Source organism: Aphelocoma coerulescens, chromosome 3, assembly GCF_041296385.1.
Source record: "Aphelocoma coerulescens isolate FSJ_1873_10779 chromosome 3, UR_Acoe_1.0, whole genome shotgun sequence".
NCBI classification, from domain to species: Eukaryota; Metazoa; Chordata; class Aves; order Passeriformes; family Corvidae; genus Aphelocoma; species Aphelocoma coerulescens.
In genome coordinates, this window is record NC_091016.1 from 109,504,354 (window position 1) to 109,523,872 (window position 19,519).

At 38.2% G+C, this 19,519-nt stretch overlaps 1 protein-coding gene across 1 annotated transcript in view; it reads right to left on the reverse strand.

Moving 5' to 3' along the window:
* Positions 1-9,417: 9,417 nt before the first annotated feature.
* Positions 9,418-19,519, reverse strand: part of LOC138108627 (uncharacterized) — a 91,546-nt gene continuing 81,444 nt past the window's right edge. Inside the window, exon 6 of the mRNA XM_069011548.1 lies at positions 9,418-13,164. The gene's annotated coding sequence lies outside the window, so the exon portion shown is untranslated. The remainder of the gene's footprint in view (positions 13,165-19,519) is intronic.

Below are 19,519 nucleotides of genomic sequence, written 5' to 3' on the forward strand. Positions count from 1 at the left end.
CATGATGTCATGGGCAAACAAATATTGTGTTAGTTTGTTTCTAATAACGGACACATTTTTAAAGTAAGGATAACAGGAAAAAAACAAGATAAAAGGAAAAAAAGATGAAGTTAGTGTTGAATGAATTAATAGCAGGCAGGTGGCTGGGTGGGTGTCATGGCAGATAAACACTGAGATGAAGCCAAGGTAATTATAATTATAATCTGGCTAGTAATGCTGTCAGCTGAGGGTGTATAAAAACCTTGGTAAGTTAATACAGAGATGATCAGATCAACCTCCTTCCTGCCTGATCCCACAAAACACAATCTCACATATTCAAACTCACATTTTATGCATTTTTATTTTCTGGGTATTTCAGTTAGTATGTTTTAAGAAAGCTATTCTGGTGTAACCAGAGTTTAACCAACTTTCCACTCTCCTCATGAAATCCTGGAAAACATGAGTATGTAATCAGCTGAGTCTCTCCTGACCTCCATGTTTTGCTGGACAGAATTCACCACTTTCTGTCATTCTCTTTTGCAGGCTTTCTCTCCCCACTGTGCTATTCACAGGGGTATAAAATGCTCAGGCAAACAGAAGTCAATGGCAGATGTGTCGGCAGCACTTCTTTCTGCAATTTTGCTAAATGGATGTATCCCATAAAAGCAGCCTTAATTAATGGAAACATTTTAAAGGCACTTATAATAAGCCAGGAAAACAACAGTTGCCAAAAGCAAACTTTAATAGCAAAGAATGCTTAAAAATTATATTCCGGAAGGTAACAAAAGATTTGTGGTGGGTTGACCCTGGCTGGGCGCCAGGTGCCCACCAAAGCTGCTTTTTCACTGCCCTCCTCAGCTGGGCAGGGGAGAGAAAGTGTAATGAAAGGCTCATGGGTCAAGATAAGGGCAGGGAGAGATCACTCACCAGTGACTGTCATTGGCAAAACAGACTTCACTTGGGGAAATTAGTTTAATTTATTACAAATCAAACCACAGAGAAATAAACACATATCTTAAAACACCTTCCCCCCAATCCTCCCTTTTTCCCAGGATTAGATTCTCTAGTCCCAAAAGTGTAAGGGGACGGGGAATGGGGCGGTGGTCAGTTCATCACATGGTGTCCCTTCTGCTCCTTCCTCCTCAGCAGGAGGACTCCTCACGCTCTTCCTCTGCTCCAGCATGAGGTCCACCCCACAGGACGCAGTTCCCACAAACTTCTCCAACGTGAGTCCTTCTCATGGGCTACAGTTCTTTATTAATTGTTCCAGCATGGGTCCCTTTCATGGGGTGAAGTCCTGCCGGAACAGGCTGCTCCAGACTGTATCCCCACAGGGTCCCAAGTCCTGCCAGCAAACCTGCTCCAACATGGACTCCTCTTTCCGCAGGGACACAATTCCTGGTGGAGTCTGCTCCAGTGTAGTCTTCCCATGGGGACACACACTCCTTCAGGCATCCCCTTCTTCTCCATGGGCTGCAGGTGGATCTATGCTCCATCATGAACCTCCATGGGCTGCAGGAGGACAGCCTGTCTCACTCAGCTCTTGCACCTACAGCATCCCCACCCTGTCCTTTGCACTGACCTTGGGGAATGTTGGGTTGCTCCTCTCACATATTCTCACTCCTTCCTCCAGCAGCTGTTGCACCCCAGTTTGGCGGGGTTTTCTCCCAATTCTTGACCATGTCATCCCTGAGGCTCCACCATCATCACTGATGAGCTCAGCCTCGGTCAGCAGTGGGTCTATCTTGGAGCCAGCTGTCATTGGCTATGCCGGACACGGGGAAGCTTGTGGCAGCTTCTCACAGAAGCCACCCCTGTAGCCTCCCCCTCTACCAAAAACTTGCCATGCAAACCCAATACAAGATTTTATGTGTGCAGTATTTTAAAAAAGTATTTCTTTATTCAAATACCTTAAAAATCTTACGGGACTCACGTTTGGGACATGGTATGTTTTCTGGAGGATGACAGTGAGACAGGACAGCTTTTCTGCTCCTGTGTGACAGGCAGGAAATGCTTTTACAGTGTCTCAAGAGTCTTTTATTATTTAGAGACCTGAACCTGAAAGGTGCTGAGTGCTCTCAGCTCTCACTGACTTCAATGTCACCCAGTCCTCAATTAGCTTCAGTGGGATCAGAGGGAACATTGCATCCCATAGCAGATGTTTACCCCGCAGAGCATCTCCTCTAGTGCACCCCAAATACAGAAACACCTCAATTCAGATCCAGCAGATCTCTTAGATGTATGCTTAAGTCCCTCCTTAGCCTAACACTCTTCAGGATTTAGCTACATGTCTAAAAATTAGTATGTGTTTAAATATCCTACCTTCTTGAAAGAAGATGGAATACTTTTTTATCTTCTGTGAAAGATGTGACAATATGTTCTTTTGTTTAAATAATAAGTCATATTTTTAAAAAGCAAAAAAACCTCACATAGTTAAATATATTCTCAGGAGGTAAATTACCTGGACAAACCTCTTGTCGTTTTCTAAAGCTATCACAATTCATTTTTGCCAACATACACTTTGCCTTGTTTTTTTGTGGCAGGGATGCTCATGGAGAAGTTGAATAAGGCCCATGTTCTTTTTGCACCAAAGGAAATGTCTTTCCTTAGGAAAATGCCCCCTCACACACCATCTGACACTGCCTTTCCAATCAAATATAAAAAGTAAAAGCAAACTGTCCGCACCATCTGTGACAAAGTCCCTTTAATTCTTCAAACACTTCTCTGTAAATCGTGGCTATTAGTAATAGCCACACATTTTGCTGCATTTATATATTAGAGCTGTTTTCTTTCATTCCTGATTGAGACAGAATCATTGTATTATTAACCCAGAGAAGTTCTCTGTGCTTTTTAATTCCAGAATAATGAAACTCATTGGAACTTGGCAGCATTGAGTCTTGCTGACTAATCATTGGCATTGGCTAATGGCAATTTTTAATCAAATCTTATTATTAAATCAGAATATAAAAGATTTAGAAAATGCAAGGTTGCAGCTAGAGGTCATTAGTCATGAGCACAAGAAGTAATCAATACAATTATGGTTGCTCAAATTGTGTTGGATGGGCCAGGTGGCGCAGTGTGATAATGCGTTACCCTTTCACCCCGGGTGTCCTGCTTGGATCGCAGATAACAGCAAGTCTGCTGCCTCCCATCTAATCTCTGGTGGATGCTTGAACGTGCAAAAACCATTAAAAGGAATTCAACGGAGTGGGCTAAATTCAATTCTTGGTCACACTGGTGTAAATTTTCAGTGGAGTTATTCCAGATTTATTCTTGTCCCATTGCAAATTTTTTAGCTGTCTCTTTTAAAACTAGGATATTATGTTGGATAATAGGAATGAGCTGGAAACACTCATTTTAATATCATGCCATCAACAGCCTAGCCTACTGTTATTCACTGTAGTGCCAGTATGAAGTAATAAAAATAAAGTCATTGCAGATTTATACTGAAGCTAACGAGTGCAGAGCTGGTTGTTAAGCAGTTTCTAGCAGTTCCTTTCTGTTATGAGAATGTGATACTGAGGGTGCTTATTTTCTTTGTCTTAGGAATGTATTTAGGAAAGGATCCTCAGGAAGAAAAAAAGGGACTAGGAAAGGCTAGGTAGCAGGTGGAACTAGAAGCCATCTGAAAAAGCTACACTTCATCCTAATAAATGTTTATCTCAAATGGGTGAGATGACACTAGAAAAGTTATACTACCTGTGAAACTGGCCCTACTGTCAAGTGTTCACGCAAAAATATTACCATCCATAAGCATTTACTTTCCAAAAGACATGCTTTTCTTTATCTCCTTTTGACAAAACGATTGGCTCAACTCCAATTTTGGGCAATTTTTTTAAGGATTTCACACAGGCATCTACCTGGACAAGGGGTGCTGGTCTCCCACCCCTCTCATCAGAGAGCATTGAAAAATGCTTGCTTACCAGCAGAGATTGATGTCTGGGGCATTCACACAGCAAGAGTATTACCTTCTCTGAGAATTGCAAAATTTTGCTAAATATTTATTTTGGAGTTCATTTTCTCTAACAGAAATATAATGAGTTTCACTTTGTGTCACTGTATTCCTTGCAGTCATCTATATATGTACCCTCTAATGCAAACAAAAGGAAATTCCAACACTATAAAAATCCTGCGTTCACATGAAGGTGAGATTTCCTTACAAAAGCTGGACAGGCCAAAATAAGTAGACTGTAACGATTTTTTCTTACTTTTCTGCAAACAGTGAAAGTATCTCCTTTTTTATACATAAAGTTTCATCCTGTGAACCTTCATGTATGTAAGAATAAGAAATAAAACTTCACACAAGCTAACTAGCTACCAACCATATAGACATAATTGCTTTTAGAAATATTGTACTTGAAGACATTTTCATGTCAGCTGTATGTGTTTGAGTACCATCATAACATGGTGTTTACACCAGATTAATACCATATGCTGTGTGGGAATTATGTCAGGTTATAAATGGAAATACAGTATAATATCTGAAATTCAGGAGTGCTTTAAAATCTGATTTCTGTTAATGTGATGCTATTCTAGAAGAATATAAGTTTGAATAACATTACTTTTGATTTACACCAGTATAGTGTGGATAGAACCCCATTCCAGATGCCTTAAATTTTGTTAAACAAGTGTTAAAATTATCACCAATTAAAACTGTTTCTACACACTGTGGAATCATAGTGGATTCACAACCTCATTACGGCAGCCAGGAGCGCTGCCACAGAATCATGGTGAGACCTCAGATCTGATGTGAGTAATTTTTCTAGCTTTTCTTCTCCCAAAATGATGCCACTCTCCCATCTCTCCTCTAGGCCTCTTATGAGTCCTGTCAACACATTTTAGCTCAAAGCCAAAAGCACTTCTTTAATCTGCATTTTACTCACTGCCTAAGTAATTTAACAGTTGTCGAGCAGGTCAGGAATAGGAATAAAAATATAAAAATACAAAAGTGGGGAAAGATGAGGGGTGTTTAGAACACAGTAGAAGTGAGCCTAAACAGAAAGTAGTTAAAAACAGAAAAGAAAGGCAAATTAAGGAGCAGAGCCAGAGTACCAAAGCCAGTAAAACCCAAGAGAGCTTTCCACTGATTTTAATCAGACCCCCTGGGAAAGACAGAGAGGAGAATAATGAAGGACATTGAGAGAGATGGCATCATTACAGTAAAAGGGCTTAGCAAAAGGACAGCGGATGCTGAGAGCAAGTGAAGGTTTACCAAGGGAGCATCTTCCCACACTGCCGAGGAAGGGGCAGCAGGCTCCCTGGGCTAAGCTGACTGGCTTTAGGAGCCAAACTGGCACATTAAGTCAGCATTGTGTCCCAGGGCTCGATTCTACTCTCCGTGGGGCTCATTATCTGCAACGCCAACACAGCACTCAGGCTCCCACACAGAACAGCTTCCCAGAGAGCCAGGGCAGAGCAGGGACAGAGCTGGGTCACCCTCATGTCTCTGCAGATCTGACCCACCTTTGTTTCACATGCAGACTACTCAAAATTAGGTGAACACCTGACCCCTAGGACAGCTTCTTAAATTCACACTCAACTTCTGAGCAGACCACATTACTTAGGTCAGCAGACTGGAAAAAAGGAAAAATATCAGAAAATGCCCCCAGTTTAAGTAACATTACATTATTAAATGTACAACATATGAGAGGCTTTCAGAAAATTATAGTATCTGAGACGATCACAAAAATAAAAGGTGTATTGATTCCTCAAAAAAAAAAATTCAGGTCTAAAGATGATTTTTAATTTAGAGTGGATATGCATGCTAGCATCACAGCTTCTCATGTAAGGACTAATGTATCTTCTAGATACTTAATGGAATGTTTTCTGTGTGCTGCAGTAAGTTCTCCCATGTATTTTCCATTAAAACATATTCATGTTATTCACTTAAACGTTACTTAACTCTCTTAGGGATGACAGATTGCCATTTTGATTAAAAATTTAAGGGTTTGCTGTTGATTTGACCCTGATTTATATACTGAGTAGGACGTGATATCTTTTGTGCTAATCTAGTTCCAAGGAGATTTAAATATATACATGTATTTATATATATATATATATATATATATATATATATATATTTGAGCATATATATATTAAAAAAACTATATTGGAGGATTGAATGTAGGAGAACATTAACTCTGTCTTTACATGGGACCTATTAATATGAAAATTATTGTAATATGATTAACGGCTCCTCTTAACACCAAAGAGAGGAGTCTTGAGAGATTATTCTGAAAGATGATAACATTTCCCTATCCAGTTTGTAACCCTAGGGAAAACTGAAAAAATATGGATTTCAACTTGAACAATAATGAAATGGTAAGTGATATAGCTTTGCTGTCTTATAATGACTGTATTAATTTGCAAGCTGTAGTGCTAAACCAGAATAGAGGTGCTCGAGGAGATATGCCTGTTATCTAGGCAACAGTTAATATGATGAAAATGCTATTTAGAAGCAGCACCATATTTTTATCATAAATATGACTTTAATTCCTTGAGAGTCTCCATAACATCCCAGTAGAATCTAATAAATGCAACATAATCTAAAAGAGAAGACTGTCATTTATAACCATTCCCAATATTAGTTATGGATCTTTTAAAGTTTAAAAACACTTTCTGTAAGAGAATCCGTCCTATATATTCCATCCCATATTACTTCCCCAGTTTAGAAAAATGACTCAACTGTGATAAAGAGATTCAATTTTTACCTTTTGCTTGCTTTTTTGAGTTAGCATGGGAGACCTTATCTATTAATTTACCGGGGAGAATTTCTCATCAATGATGCTCTTTTCCAAAGTGAAAGTCTTTTAAATTTTAATTTTAGTGAGGGAAGGAAGTACTCCACAAGCAAATGACAATATGGAACTATATACAGACTGATATTTTTTCACCAGGCTGAAAGTACAAAGCTTCTGTGAATGAAATTCTCTTACAATTGTCAGAATTTTATATTACTGGTATTTATATATGACTAGGTTGCATAAGCCTTTTTATTCACTGGTGAGGCTGTACTGTACAGATTTCATGTCATATTTACTGAAGCTGAACTTAATTTGACAAGACCATAAACCACAGCTATTTTTTCTATGACAATAGCCTAACTTCAGCTCTTGGAAAACAATGTTTTTAAAGATTCCTGGAAGTCAGTGTAGTGGTCTGAGAACTGTAGGACTGACCCAAGCAATAAACACAGGCTCATAACGAGTAATATACAATTACACAATATGCAGTTCAGACCTCAGTCAGAGCCTCTCTTGCCTGGCTTCTGCAAGGCACTCATGTTTTGTCTTGTCTCTCCTTGTATCACAGTGGCAATATGCTGACACACTCTACACACACCTTTGGGCAGAAGACACAATAATGAGGCAGGATGAGAAGGAGCAGTGGCCTCTACATGCTGCAGTACATCACCAAACTTGGTACAGTGCTTTGAAGGGTTGCTCTCCTTCACAAGCCACTGTTCCAAGTGTTTCACCCCTCAAGATTCATTTTACAGTAGTATCTAACATAAGCTAACAGTCTGATGTTCATAAAGGGAGAGTATTCAAGATTGCACTGATAGCTGTTTGGTCTTGCCTGGCTGCATAAAACAGACAATCAGTTATTTTTTCTCAGTTTTCTTACAGACAGCTGAATGAACTTTGGGTCTAGACATAATGGGAAGAGCAGTCCAGCAGCTGCATGCTCCTCATGAGACAGATGTCTGCAACAGACTGAAGGATGTGATGTTGCTACAAACTTTGTAGGCAAGTGTGATGTTACCAAATACTTAGTGGTAGGATGGAGTTACATGACAGTCCTAAAGGATGGGGAACACTTGAATCCTTCTGGGTAAGGGACAAAAAGGAACCCTGCTTTTCAAGGAGGGATTGGCTCTTCTAGTTCTGCTTAAAGTAAAGAAAGAGAGAGAAAGTTTGGGTTGATTTATAAGCTTCAGACCATGTCTTCTGATGTTTACCTGTGCAGTAAATTATCAGTTTTTTCTCCATGTGACAGTGCCATCAAAATATACTGTGACATGTTGAGGCAGACTTCCATCTCTGAAGAAGAAAAACACTCAGGGGAAAAAGTATGGTAAACACATTAAAATGTGTGTTCTGTTTAGGTTTAAAATGTGTATTCTGTTTAGGTTTTCTTCAGCAAATATAAAGCACCTCAAACTGTTCATCAGCCAAACCAGCAGCTGATTTATTATCAATGAGAATGGGAATATTATGAGACAAGGTTCTCTCTGCTTACTGTCTACATAAGCAGCTACTCTAATAAGAAGTTGTTATCCTTTCTATATATTCTACATGTTTATATGATAGTCACAGATTTCTGTATCACTAAACACAAAAGCCTTCACAGCCTCCTCCTGAGTAGAACTGACAGAAATTTGTTGGGAATCTGAAGGATATTCTCCCCACACTGGTATTTTCCTTTAAACACTCTCATTTTAGGAGAGCAGGAAGGAAATTCTTTTCTTCAGCTTTGGTCCTCACAAAGTCTCAGTTTCTGTGCAGATTGCAGGATGTTATGGCATTGTCTATGTCAATATTGTCTGAGTGCATTCCCTGTAGCTCTGAGCAGGTAGGATTCTGTCTGTACCTAAATGATAAGACTGTATCTGCTATAAATATAATAACATCATCCACACACACATGCAGATGGCTACAAAAGAGTAATGAGGCATCTTGTTTTACCAAATATACAACCTAATGAAAGAAATCACAGACTACTTTTTAGCTCTTGAGACTTTTAATCTTTGAACATTTGAGTTCAAGTTCCTCTTGGCTCTGAGAATATTCAGCTTTTTATTATATTATTTTGTTCTTCCTTCCCCCACTAAAATCCTAGAGCCTGATTTAATTACAAATAAGAATTTTGGCACAGGTTTCAATTTAAAGAGAATTTTTTTTTCTGCTAAATTTATGTCTTTTCTTCAGTGAAGGGACAAGTTTAAATTACAACAGGGAACGCAATCATCCCATAAAGGTTTGGAAAAGCCCTCATTTTCTTCTAAAGCTTAAAATACTTTTCAAAAACTCACTCCCAGCGAGGCTCTTTCAACACAGCTATTAAAATATAAGTGACCATTTTCATTTAGGTTTATGCAAAAAGAATCCATTGTCATTTAAGTCTACTGCCAATTTCTCAGCTGGTATAAATCACCATTATTCCAGTTTAGTGGAGTAAAACTGCTGTAAATCCAGTGCAGGATCTGGCTCCTCTTTTCTATTAACTCAGATATAGAGTACCTGGATGAAATTCTCTAGCCTGTGTTGTACAGGTACTTAGATTCCAAGCTCTAATGATCTCACCTCTACCTTTGAAACCTATTAATCTAATGAAAATTATGTGCATGTATCAAGGGGAAAATATGCCTGTTTACTGCACAAAATTCTTGTGCCTCATTTCACAAGACATAGAAACCTGATTATTTCTTAAGCCAGGATTTCTTCTCGCAGTATTGATGATTATATTACAAACAGTAATTAGCACATGAAATTAATAAACTTTTGCTTCTTCATTTACACCAGTTTCCCATATTGTATTAGCAACCACACATTAGCTAATCAGCAGGTTGGGAGGGAAAGCTGCCAAAAGCAGATCTGATAATTGGCAGCAGTCAAACAATCATAGCAGGAAACTTTACACTTCCTGCGGACAAGGCTACTGATGGAGACAATGCTGAGATACAACATTAAGGAAAAAAAACTAGGATGTTTAGTTCTTTCGTGTTTAATTATCTCTTGTAAAACTGGATTCACTTATCACAGGGAGATACAGGCATTTTGCACAGAAACTATGTAGATAACTACCATTGGTTAAGGACAACTTAGTAATCTAGTGATCACCTAGAAACATTCATGAGATTTGTTCTCTACCAAATTTTACAAACCATTTAAAATGCTTTTCTATCTCTCCAAGTCCATACATGGTACAGTTATTACTGTAATAATAACTGTAATAATAACCTACACATTTCCCTGCCCAACATTGCCTTGAGATAAATAACAAATCCATCCTCCAGAAAGGAAATTTAGACACACATCAGCTGAGTTTTAGACCTAACCCAGGACTTTAGATGCCTCCAGTAGTATTTAATTCAATATTCTAAATTTTCCCTCGTCTACTGCTTAGCCTTTGCACCATCTGAAGTTCTTCAAGTGTTAAGACCAAAGTTTCCCTAGTCATCTCAGTGATTTTCCTTCTAGACATAGATAGAAAAACTTCAATTTTACAGTATAAAGAACCCCAAGAATCCCAAAAGCTTTGACTCCAAACATTGTCCACAACTTGGCATCCTTATCTTCTTCCTGAAGGCATTCTTGCCAATGTTTTACATCAAATATCCCCAAGATTAAATACAGCAATAGTATCTCAGAAAAGCATAGCTGAAGAACTCCCACTTTTGCTCATACAGAGGTGACTTGGTCGGTCTGAGCCACCATAACTGTAAGACTCTTTCACAAGGAGGAACATTTTCAACAGGAAAACATCAGATTTCCTTACTGCAAATTGGCCTATATCTGGACAGGCAAGACAATTCCAAGAATTGTAGTACAGGCTTTGATAGAAGGAATTGGTATATTTTTTTGATATTATAAATAGAGTTAGGGTTAGAGTTAGGGTTTCGGGCTAGGGTTTAGGGCTAAGGTTGGGGTTGAGGTTAGGTTAGGGTTAGGAGTAAGGGTTATGGTTTGGGGTTAGGGTTAGTGTTAGGGCCAGGGTTAGGATTAGTGTTAGTCTGTAATCTCTTTCACAAGGAGCAACTTTTTCAACAGTAACACATCAGATTTCCTTTCTGCAAAATGGCATATATCTGGGCAGGCAGGACAATTCCAAGAATTGCAATACAGGCTTTGATAGGAAGAACTGGTATATTTTCACTATATAAAGCAAAGTGGTAGCAGAACGTATAAGGTAATGAATCCTAGGAATTAGCTTCCTGTATCTTGCTACCCATTGTGCCTTCACTCTCACAAGTGTGGTATTTAAGAGACACTCTTGGCACTAGCATTTTTCACCATTTTTCCCTGCTACTGAGTGCTAACCAGTACCTTTCTTTGAACTCTTGGCCCCCTCATGCCATGCTGTCAAATGAGGGACCAAATCCTAATGAATTTCTGAATGTGCTGGAAGCCGCTCTCTTTAGACATCTTTTATCTTCCTAAAGAAAAGACATGTACTTTCTTGAAACAAATGGGGAGTAAGAAGACCCAAAAGAAATCCTGAACTTAAAATTATAGCAAAACACAGAATGAGACAATTGTAAATGGCAAATGGATAAGAGTCATGTATCTGGTCTGCCTTTACCCATCTATCCTATCACTACTTTTACTGTCTCTTACATTTTCGTTGGGCTGTGTTTCTAGTCCATGCATATACAGGGCCTCAAATACAGGGTTCTGATCTGCACCACAGTTTTCAGGCAGGGAAAAAATAAACAAACACAAATCAATATAAACTAATGACAGAGAACTAACAGCTGAAGGACAGTCAGTGTACTGTTCTCATTTCCAAGCACCTTGAGATGATAAAGCTTCAAATAAAATATGAGGATTTCACTGAGATGTACAAAAAGAGACATACAAGTAGGCAGAAAAGCAAGATCCAGTCAAATCTTTGGAACCAGACTGCCTTTGCTGACAATGAGGGTATACACACTCCTTGGAAAGTGTGTGTTTTGGGAAGAGATTTGTAATACTTCTGCTATGTAGGAATATGATCACCATCTGCTCAGGTCTATTGAATTTTGTCTCTAGATTTCCTTTACAGATCTAAGAGAGAGTTCTTCGGCCAGCAAATTCTGGGACTGCACATCATACCTTCATCTGGGGTATCTCAAATATATGGAAAATGAGTCCATAAATTTGTGCTGCTTCCAGTATTTGTGTTGAAAAATTTAAGCTCTCAAGCATAGCAGGACTTCAAAAGATATTGTCATTACTACCAAGTATCAAAATGAGAAGGAAAATGCAGGGTAAAATGCCATCCTTGAGGTAATCCTTAATCTCACAAAAAATCTCAGCAAGCTTTGCTTTTACTTTCAATGCAAGCAGATCAGGACCCTCTGGTAAACCATGTGTTTTGTGGATTAAACGTGCACATTTCCAAGGTTGCACAGCAAAAGGGAATGATAGTTTTCCCCTACAAATTTCAGATTTACTATTTAATTAATTGACTTTGGCAGTTGGCACAAAACCTTTTAAAAAAAACATTCTGAAATGTCAGCGTTGAACAGGGAAAAAAATAATTTGATGAATTTAATCTAAGTGCCAACCAAAGCACAAATGTTCCCTGTGGACCCGTTACAACACTGGAGTTCACAACTGATTGCTTGGGAATGAGCAAACTAATGCAGCAAAATATTTACTAGCTAAGTAGATGTAGTTTAATATATACACTCTACTTGCCAGATATTTATACCTGTATCCTGTAAAATGCTGACATTTTTAGAGTTGCTAAATTAATTAATTTGATTAAGGTAAATAAATAGAAATACAGGTTGCTGTTTTCCCAAACAAGAAGTTTCACTGACTGAGGGTATTCATTTGTTATTTCTTTTTTTGCTGTTTTGTTGTTTTACAAATGTAAGAAACCACAAAAAAGTTGTTCTCCTGCTTACTCTACATAGTTTTCATGTAAATTATATATAGTTTACTGGATAGTCTTCAAAAATGAACTTCAGGTACCATCTGTATGTTTTTCTGGCACTATTTATTTGCAATTAACCAGGGCCTTATGTTTTATCCTCTGCAACTTAGAGTCTTAAATCCTGGAGGAGGTAAGTTTAGCAGAAGGGAATATCAAATTCAGCATCAGACTTTCTAATGAGCAAAACCTATCCCACTACTCCATATTTAAACCATTGTGACTGAGAAAGACTGCTCTTCCCAGGTAAAAAAAAATCTCCTGGCAAAAAAAAAAAAACAAAAACAAAAACAAAACAAAAAAAACTAGTTTTAATAGCACCTGCAAGTGCAGATTAAACTATTTGTAATGATTCATTAAGCTTGATAGCTCAGATAATACACCAGTGAAAACAAGCTCCACTGATTTCACCAGAACCCAAGGACTTAACTGATAACTGAGAGACTGTAGCAATTTATCCCAAGTGACTCAATGTGTCCAGTCACAAAATAACTCTTTCATCCTGCAGAGCTTCTCCTGAGGTCAGTGTTTAAAAGGCAGAACCTGCAAGAGAACAAATATTCATGAGGCACCAGAAACTTTATCGATGCTGGAGACCGTTTCTTCTTCTCTTCTTTCAACCCACCACACTCATCCCACTCCACCCACAGAAACCACACATCTTGAAACTTGCAGATGCACTCATCTATCAGCAGAGACACACAGCTTTGGGAGAACACTTGAGCAAAATGCAGCAGGTTCAGAAAAATCCCTCTATTCATAAAATCACCCAAATTATCTGTGTGCAGCTTCCCATATGAGAAGTAGTAGTCAAAGATACAGCAATGAGGCAGAGCTATGAGCCATACCAACATTTTCCAGAAAGAAATAGGCAGAAAAACACAGACAACTGCATCACCTATTAGCTAAATCACTTCTCCACTTCTGAACATGGAGCTAAACTCAGCTTGCAGCAAATAGTTTATCACAACATGGCACACCCCAACTCTTCATAGCACTGATTTCACTAATGGTATTTCAGTGTCCTAAATACTGAATGTTAGGTGCTTTAGCACCCTTTCCAGAAACACCCACCTGTGATGGTAAGATTGGTGGAAATGACTTGTGATGCTGAAAATATAAACTTTTCATCCCAGACATTGGTCACATTCTCCTAAGCTGAGTGAAATTCTCTGAAATCTTATAGTATGCAAGTACATCTGTGTGTGAGGATGTATAAAAGCAAGTGAGGGAGTGGGTGGGGAAAATATGTGTGGTACAGAACAAATAAAGCAGAAAACCCCAACCTTATCTCTTGCCGTGCACAAGGAAAGTCTATTTGTGTCAGTGCAAGTAATTCTGAAGCAAACAAACAAGACAAGAAGGAGTAAATGACCGTGTTTCCCTCCAGTTTTTTTTATATCATCTCTGAGCATTGGTATCAACACATTTAGGAGAGGGAACTGGTGAATTGTACAAGCAGGAGAACATGAATAAATATCAACATAAAACAGGGAGCTAAGAAGTGATGAGGATTACTGAAATCGGACTGCCTGGTTAAATTAAATCAGGACAGGGGGAAAAAAATTGTAGCCAAAACCACAAAATATTGGCCTCCCCATTTCATAAAAATAATATTACCATTTCTTGGTACAAATTTACTGGAATCAAGTAAGAAACACAGCCTGAATTCCCCCCTCTGTTCTTAGGTTAACTAGCAGCAAAGGGCACGATGAGGAAGCTGTGCCTGGGAAGCAGTGGCCCTGCTCTGAGCATCTCCCCACTGTGGTCACAGCAACTGCCATCAGCTACCACACACATTCACATGTGGGCTTTACATATCATACAGATTACAAAACAGAACAACAGAAAGTACCCTTCAACATGAGAACAGTTTTTCTGCATGAGACCAAGAGCCCTTACAGACTTTTATCTCATTTCCAGCAAAAGAGCTAAGGAAGAGCAAAAGACCAGGGCAAATATATACTCTAGTTTCTTGGTTGGCTCACTCATCCCTTCATGATAGGTTGTCAGGGACTCTCTGATAAGAAGATATTTTAAGAGTTCTCAGTGGATTTTTATTCCACGAACATGTGTAACAGCTTTCCATGCATGTCTAAACTTCTTTTGTACTCACGGAATAATGAGTGGCACAGCTCAACTACACACCTGGAATTTGTTTCAAACCTCCCATCCAGTGGTTTACATGTGGTGCTTTCTAGGCCCAGTGTTACAAGAAGAGTTAAATCATAATTCTGTATTCACCTCCCCCCTCCATGATTTCAGGCATTCCCTTCACTTGCTCCTTTCATACCAAAGACCCACAGCCTATTTTATCTCCATCTGAAGAAGCTGTTCCACATGCTTGACTACCTCTCTTGCCTTCATTACTGTTGAGTTCTGGGCTGATGATTTTGGAGAACTCAGATATTCCTTCTGAGTGATAAGAGCCAGTTCAAAAGCCACTACTGTGTATATAAGGTTAACACCACTTTACACTTCTAATTACTGAATTGTACCTGACATTTTGTCAGCCAGTCAGTCACTATCACCCTATTCCTCTGCAATTCTTTCCAGCACACATTTTTTCTAAAGCTTTATATTATTTGAAAACTGTGTTATTTCAATATTTCTTTTGCCAGATCTTCTACTGACTAGCTCTCACTTATATCTTTGAGGGACGTCACTGATGATTTTCTGTTGGAAAAGCTGACTGTTTATTCTTATGCTTTTAACTAGTCCTTATGGAGAAGCAGAGAGGCAGGAAAATGGGATGAAATAAATATTAAGAATCAGTCTGTTATGATGAAGTGCTGCCAGTTTCGTTATTTGTGCTTCTTCTGGTACCTGTGCCATGAGGTTCACAAAATAAAAGTTCTTCCTAAAACACTCCACACTACAGAACTAAGGATCTTTGATCAAGCAGCTATGTTGTGAAGTCAAAAAAAAAATTACTTTTAACTGAGAACCCTTCATTAAAATTCTCATTAATAGCTCTGGAAAGGTTTTTGTATTGGGATACTGTCAGTTTTCCACAAAAACATCTTCTTCTTCTGAAAATACGATATTCTCAATAAAATTCCCCAAAACCCAAAGTGCTTAAACGTGTAAATGGTGCCAGGGTGGTGACTAATAGCAGTTGTATATGATTTGCCTTATTCCCTTCTCTCTGAGCAGAGCACTCTGGCTGGGTACTATTTCTCAGTGTTCACCATAGCCACAAACTTCAATGATGGAGCTTCAATATTCAGCCCCCAAATTGCCCTTCAAAAACAGCTGCAAAATACAGGTAGAAAAACTCAATCATCTCCCACTATTTTCAATTCTTGGGCTTTTAAAAATTTATTATTATTATTATTATTATTATTATTATTATTAATTTTTCTTGAGCTGAGTAATTTTGGAGTTCAGAAGAAATCTAATATCTGGGCTTCAAATGCTACCGAGCAGTTTAACCAATAATTTAGACACCCATTTTTAGAAATTCTAAATGTCCTATTTCCCTTCCACAGGAAGTGCTAGGGAATGGTTATTATCCAGCCCTTTTCAATTGCAGAATATTGGTAATTATTGATTTTTGCAAATGGTCAGATTCCTTTGGAGGCATTATATGATCAGTAAGCTGCACTGGCAAGCCATAAAATGATACCGTAACATAGATTACATTTAAATAAGCATGCAGAGGACATGTGTATCTTACCAGGTTGTTTCGTATTTTACAATATCATTATTCTGATTTTCTTTTCACAATAACCTGATTCATTTATGAAGCTAATGATCTGCTTTTGCTCTCTATATCATTGCCTGCAAAGGTGCTGATCCCTCCACATGTCAGGATCATATTCTGCAAAAATTGTGGTTTGTCTCCTCTTCATGTCTAAGTCTTTGAGATGAACCTAGGTGGCAGGTAGCTGATCAGAAGTTATCTGGAATGAGGCAAGTTAAAAACATGAAAGAAACAGATCTGTGATTTCTGCTTTCTCTGTACTGTGCTTTTAATTTTATAGTGAAACACTGAATTTGTGTTTGTGGGTTGTTTGGTCTTTTCAAGAACCTTTTCTTTCTTATATTGCTGACTTCCCAAGATTCTCTTCTTTTGAGTGTGATATTTTCTCCCTCTGACATTTGCATGTCTTGTGCCAGAAAAAAAAAAAAAAAAGAGGAAAGGAAACTTGGTCTTTTCAGAGGTAAGTTTTTGTAATTGAAACACACATATAAGCAGCTTGATAGAATTTGTATTTTCTTAGGTTTTTTGGATTAATCTCCATCAGAAGTGGTCAAAATGAAAAAGCCTGGTATGAAGTTATTCATCTGGTCATCCATCTCTGAAATATAACAGTATATATTTGTGATAGGCTGTGAGGTGACAGTATGGCAGTTCTTCCATTTTCCCCTTTGTCCATTACTCAGTAGTTTTTTGACTAATCATCATTTTTTACAATCCCTAGGAGCAAGGAAGTCCAGAAGCCATGCCTGATGGAGCCCAAACCTCAGGGCAAAATGTATCCAGACAAGTGGTCAGGTTTTGAACAAAGGGTTTCCTTCCACACATTTCTACCCTAGCCCTGTCTTTCACATTTGCCTTGCCAATCACTTCCCAAATTCACAGAAAACATAGTAAGAACACATAATATGTCACTGGAAATCTTCTGGATGAGATGGGATCAGTTCCTCCTCCAAGTCTGTCATGCATGAGATTTATTCATGAATAAGACTTAATTGGTTGGAGTCTGCATTGCTATCACAGCAGCTGCATGTGTCTTCAAGATGGTTTTGCCAGACATGCAGGGTCAAGGACAGAAAACCTATGGATAGGTGTTGGGCCCAAGAAATCCCTTGTGAAAGGCTATTCATCTATGGCAGAAAGATATTCTTTCCTTCTGCACATGAAAATGGGCAGAATGGACTCTAAATAGTCTGGAGGTTCTTTCATAAATTTTATTTATGCTGTCCTGTTATTGGTTTCTTAAGTGGTCCCTTTCACAAAGCATTCTTTTAACAGCAAGGACTGGGCTTGGCAGAGCAAGCACTTAGTCCCTGCTGCTCTATGGACTTTACTGCCAAATCATAAAGCCATTGATCTGTAAAATAAAGGCAAACTTTGAAAAGAAGTAGTACCACTTCCTCTTCACAGTTATTTTTAATGAAACATACCTTTCATGCAGCGATTTAATTTCAGTAGGACTAGCTCAGTAGGACTAGCTCAGTAAGGTCAAGCCCTTGTAAGAACTACAGAGGCTAATGTTGCTGATCTTGACAAATTAGGTAGAGTGTCATAGCATTACTCCTTGTATTAGTTTAGGAGGCCAACAAAATCAGTGCAAGAGATGGAGGGTTAGGACATAATACTAAAAGCACTGTTCCTATAGCTATATAGCTAATACAATGTTTGGAGATTTGAACATGCAGTTTGGAAATGGGAAGGTACCAATCTCTATTTCTTTCTCTGCCTGCAATGTTTTATGTGGTCTTGAAGGCCATCTGCCCTTATAATACTGTCTTACCTATTCCATAGAGGTGCTGTGAGCATTAGCTAATGACTCCTGAGTCCTTTGAACACATAAAGCCCTATGTGTCACAAATATATGTACTATGAAATATAATTATGTACCTATTGGAAAAGTCCCCGAATGTCTCTTAGAAACAACTGTCACGCAGCACTTACTATACATAGGGAGTGACACATAATGATGAAGTAGTTAAAATGATACTCTTACTTCTAGACAGAGCATTTGCATTTTTGGAGAAATTTCTTGTTTCTTTTTAAGGATTGGCATAAGAAGCTTTCAGAAGTGCTAAAAATACCTTTTTATATTAACTAGCTTTCCTTTTCTTTGGGCTAAGCACACAGAGGTACAAAAACAGCTTTGATAGCTTCTGAATAATGACATTAAGGTTAGAAAAGTGCAAATGATAGTATGTTATATGAGCCTATTTTATGTAGTAGTAGGGAACATTCATTACCAAAGAATTAATAAATTCTGAAATTATGATTGTATAAGTTGCCCTTGGGCACAACATATACCCATAATATTTTACCCAGGGACTTCTGCATAGACCCTATAATTTCTGGTCAAAGTAGGACAGCTTTTAGAAAAGATATGTTTTGAAATCTTAAAATTACTAAGAATCCAACAATACCTAAAAAAAAAAAAAAAGCTTCTACAATCTCAAAAGTGCTACATCTAGTGTGAACTTGTCCAGATTAAGCATTCAATCACAGGACCTTGCTATGGCTTTTATGTGCTAAATTAGAGATTCCCCATGTATTGGAAAACTGTTTCTGTGCTTGGGACTTTGAGACCATGATCAAGCCACCCCTTAACCTTCTCTCAGATAATCTAAGTACACTGATCTTCTTTAATCTCTCAATGTCAGGCAGGATATTCAGACTTTCAATTGTTCTTGCTCTTCTTTTCTGCAACCTTTCGAGTTTGCCTTAATCCTTCAGAAGTAAGGATATTGAGCAAAAGGATTACAGGATTCTGGGATAGAAACCCATGAGAAACACCCATAGTTCTGGAGCACAAATGATGGGAATAGTATTAAAATCAGTGACCATCAGTTTTTTGCATGGCCCCAGATAAATCAGGCTGGGAGGCTGGTCTTAGGGTGGAAATTGAAGTATTCTCTTGATACAGTGGCTGGAAGTGAGAAAAGACAAAGACTTTCAGAGTCACTAGAAATTACTCTTCAGCAGGAGAATTTATATTTTGGGGATATTTTCCAATCTGAATTAGAACCAAACAATTTTGTTTTAAAGCTCAGAAATGTCTAGAAAATTGATTCAGCTTTCCTCACACAATTTTATTAAAGATACTAGCTTTTTTTTCATTCTTTATTGACTACATCCCATGACAGCATTTACAAGATCTGTGATTGGGAAAATATCTCTTTAAACTTTACAGATCGTTTTGCT